The sequence below is a fragment of the Macrobrachium nipponense genome, chromosome 28 (genome assembly GCF_015104395.2).
Source record: "Macrobrachium nipponense isolate FS-2020 chromosome 28, ASM1510439v2, whole genome shotgun sequence".
Lineage (NCBI taxonomy): Eukaryota > Metazoa > Arthropoda > Malacostraca > Decapoda > Palaemonidae > Macrobrachium > Macrobrachium nipponense.
This window is the reverse complement of record NC_087217.1, coordinates 33,348,465-33,353,255: the sequence shown is the minus strand read 5'-3', so window position 1 is coordinate 33,353,255 and position 4,791 is coordinate 33,348,465. Positions and strand designations below refer to the sequence as shown.

The 4,791-nt window shown below is 36.0% G+C and overlaps 1 pseudogene; it reads left to right on the top strand.

Moving 5' to 3' along the window:
• Positions 1-2,870: 2,870 nt before the first annotated feature.
• LOC135201148 (uncharacterized) lies at positions 2,871-3,784 on the top strand (annotated as a pseudogene).
• Positions 3,785-4,791: the final 1,007 nt, after the last annotated feature.

The following is a 4,791-nucleotide window of genomic DNA, read 5'->3' as shown; positions in this document are numbered from 1 at the left end:
ATAATATGACATAGATAACCCACGTCATCGTAGAATAAAAATCTACATTTGAAATAAAGCTATTTTCCCCTAGCCAGGAGTTTACTTTCTTAATAAAGTATTTTATTTAAATACTGTAGGGTTTCATTATCCTGTAGGATAATAATACAACAAAATAATGTGTAACACTACAAGGTGAGAAGTGATAACGTAGCACACCCACTGAGAGAACTTAATTCCTCTTCTGTTTTGCTGCTGAAGTTTTCACAGACGGCTCAGTCAGATGCTGGCGTCGGCTTTGGAGTAGCCTTCCCCGATTTAGAGAGAAGTGGCAGGTTATCACCTGTTGCATCGATTTTCACGGCAGAATTATATGCAGTTTTAAAGGCTTTAAAGGAAGTTTTTATTCGAAATGAAAATAATTTTATTATATATTGTGACTCAAGAAGTGTTCTTCAGTCGCTGGAATCTTTTAACCTTTTAAACCCTCTGAATTTAGATATTTTGGAATGGCTGCCTTTACTGAAAAGAAGAGGGAAAGCAATAAAGTGCTGATGGGTGCCTTCCCATGTTGGGATGGCTGGGAATGAGAAAGCTGACCAACTTGCAAAGTTGGCAGTCAACTCCCCAGAACCCACAAGATGCCTACTACCATATCGGGATTTATATCCTCTAGTAGGTCAGAGAATTAAAAAATGTTGGCATTGGCAGCCCCAGTGGGAGGATATTTTAACTAATCAAAAAATGCGCAGTATCACGTCATCAGTCTCTCGTTGGTCATATCCGTATATGCCAAGGAGACAAGAAACGATGTTGTGCAGATTGAGGATTAGACATACAAGACTCGCCCATGGGTTCTTGACGTCTCATGAAAATCCTCCGTTTTGCGAGAACTGTACTGTGCCCTCGACTGTGAAACATTTGCTGATTGAATGTCCTAGATTTGGGAATTTGAGACGTAGGTTCCTGTCTTGGGGTCGTGACAGAGTTGGTAATTTTATCCTAGCTACAATTCTTGGAAAGGATTGTAATATAGAGCAGTTATATAACTCATATATATGAACAAAAATATATAAATATATTTTTATAGATATTTTATATAAATATATTTGATATTTTTATATGAAATTTATTTAACATTTATTTTTTTCTATTTAATTTATTTTGGTGTCAATTACCTAGATGTTGTTACGCCAGGTTTAATAGACACAATCAATCAATCAATGCTGGTGAAAGGAGTATTGGTCTACCCCACGTAGTTGACATATACTACGTCTTTGAGGTTACCAACATCCACTTCTTACAAGGTGGTAAGTGTTAATCGGTGATAGTAAAATGCGGCCTGTTTTAAACGTGTTCAAAGTGAAAAGAGAAAACTTAGTGACCCCTGAAGAAAAAGATGTATATGTGGTGTGCTTATGAAACACAACAAAAGTGGGTATAACTACTCCAGATTGAAAACGAAATTATTTTTTTCCTTTTCGGTAATAGTGCTATGTCGAAGAAGCGGAAGCTGAGAGAGGAGTGGGTCGGACAGAGGGATTTTTCAGCCTTGGTTGTCCAGAGTGGATGGTGAAGACACCAAGGCATTTTGTAATAAATGTCAGAAAAAATTTGATGCTGGACTAACCACAATAGAGGCACATTATATATATATATATATATATATATATATTATATATATATATATAATCTATATATATATATATATATATAATATATATATGTGTGCTTCAAAATGTGCCTCTTTATTGTGGTTAGTCCAGCATCTCTCTGTCTCTTTCTCTCTCGGTTAAACTATGAAGATTTCTCTGAGCTCTATATTCATATTTTTAAAGTTGGGTGGAGGATAAGTCGTGGAAACACAGTAGCAAAATATACTTATATTCTCAAAGTTACATCTTGATATAGCTTTGCAGAGAAGGCTTTGAATGCATGTGCGAGACAATAGAAGAGGAAGTGAGTGTTACAAATTCATATACAAATCCATAGGCGAGCAAACCTAACAAAAGATACAGGTATACGAACGAACATAACTTATCTAGGCTAAGCCAAGTCAACCCATGAGAAGAAGTAGGTTTCCCACGGAATGAGGTTGTTGATGTTTGTCATCCATTATGCCTGGTTAAGTATCTCACACATCCTGGGGCTGTTAGTTTTTGGCAGACTTTCCTGTATCACCCCTGACCTGGTTACGTGACATGTTCTGTTTTTAAGTAATGTTCTCACATTACTTTTTATTATGCAACTATTCATTGCATATACATACATATATATATATATATATATATATATATATATATATATATATATATATATATATATATATATATATATATATATATATATATATATATATATATATATATATATATATATATATATATATATATATAAAATATCGTTCATATATAGTATCGTATATTATGTTGGGTGGAATCAAGTTCCCTTAAAAATCATAATGAGTGAGGGCATTGGTAAAGTTATGGACTGTTACCCAGGAGAGGGCACAGTTAACTCAATATTAGGTATTTTTTATTTTAGAATTATTGCATGGTTTAGCAACGTAGTGGCCAAAATTTTATAAAACTATTGCTAATTCATACTTGCCACTTACCATAATAAAACTAAATTTTGTATTTTTAGTGTTAATTTTTTTAATACGACATCCCTCTTCTTCCAGGAGAGCAAAATTCATGGTTCTAACATGGCTAGCTAAAGAAAATGTTCGTCCGCCACACCACCAGGACTTGGATCAGTCTATTGCAATAGCAAAGATTTTGATGCTTTGCTTCATCGCGGAACATAACCTCCCATTTCTTTTGGCGGACCATTTCAATAAACTGTGCAGGAATATGTTTCCCAACTCTGAAATAGCACAATCCCTGCACATGAAAAGAACAAAGTGCCGCGAAATGGTTAAACAATTCGGTAATGAAATTCATGATGATGATGTCTCACAGCTTAGGAAGAATAAATTTTCATTAGTGATAGACGAGTCAACTGATGTCAGTACCACCAAATGTTTGTCAGTGCTTGTTAAATATTCTGATTCACATGGAGAAACTATTAAGACCAGGTTGCTAGATATGATTAATGTATATGAAAACCATTCCTCAAATGTAGGCTCCAGTGGAGAGTCATTATTTGAAATGATTATGCACATCTTAAACTCTCATAACATTCCATTAAATAATTTGGTAGGTTGGCAGCGGATGGGGCCTCAAATATAATGTCTTGTTTGTTTGCATGGTGCTTTTATGTTTCATGGAACCAATAGTTATTCAGCAACGGGACCAACGGCTTTACGTGACTTCCGAACCACGTCGAGAGTGAACTTCGATCACCAGAAATACACATCTCTCACTCCTCAAAGGAAATGGCCGAGAATCGAACCAGCGACCACCGAGGTGGGACACTAATACCATACCAACCACGCCGCTGAGGCGCTACACAACCCTCTGTCCAGCAGGTTGAGGTTGAGGCAACACCTTACAGACCTAAAAATTTTCAAGTGCATTTGCCATTCCATACACCTTTGTGCCTCAGAGGCTTCTAAAGGGCTTCCCAGGCAATGAGAGGACTTGCTGGGGAACATTTACACTCACTTTTCACACAGTGCCATATGAATTTATGCAATTTCAGAAACATTTTTTCTCTAAAACCCCACAAACTTCTTCATGAATCACAGACACGATGGCTAAGTCTCCGCCAAGCAGTAGAAAGGGTCTTGGGACAGTGGGAGGCTTTGAAGCAGTACTTTGTAAGTATAGAAGGAGTGGAGAAACTAGGTCCATTAACCTAATAGTAAATGTTCTCAACGATCCCTCAATCTATGTATATTCTAATTTTTTAAACTTTGTTTTACCTTTTTGCAATAATTTCAATCTCTTGTTTAAAAGGGAGACACCAACAATATATTTAGTTCATTTTCATGTCAACAGGCTATATAAAAATACTGTCCAATATTTTTGTCGTAAGGAAATTATTAACAAATCAAAATTAGGAAATTTTGATCCAAGCCAGGAAGTGAACCATATACCACACAGCAACATTTATTTAGGGGATTCAATCCATACGCTACTGCAAAAAGAGGAATACAATAAATACGTAGATATGGTCGCTGATATCAGGAGATGTAGATTGTTCATGATAAAGCTGTGTGAAGAAATAAAAGAGGTTTCAGCTACAGGATGATCTTTGGGAAATGGCTCCGCTGTTTAATCCAGAAAAGGTTTTAGATCCAACCACTAGAGATGTAATGCCATCCCTCGTCCCTCTTGTCGCAAAGTGCCTCGACTGTATGATGGTGATCTGCAAACCCTAGATAACGAATGGAGACACCTTGACAGCACTCCCACACCCCTAGACATCACTCTACAAACTTGCAAACCTGTATATTTCTACCTAAAACTTGGGTCCTTTAAATTTTGTTCAAAAGTGTCGCCACATTTGCTCTGAATATATTGGCTTTACCTGTAACAAATACAGATGCAGAAAGATTGTTTTCAAAATTAAACCTCATTAAAACAGATGTAAGAAACAGCCTTAGTATTGACTCAGTTAAAGCACTCGCATATATTTCTGAATCTGTAAAAGAACAGGGGTGTTGCTACAACTTCCAACCACCAGAAAATTTAATGAATATTTTGTAGATTGGAGATACGGTAGGTATTATTTGAATGCAAAGGAATGAATGAATGATTTATTGTTGCAAATTAACAACAAACGGGATTGCTGATCTTTGCAAATAAGTTCCAAGCAAGTGTTGTTACAAAAATGCAGTTCCTCTTAGGTAGTAAGTATAAAAAT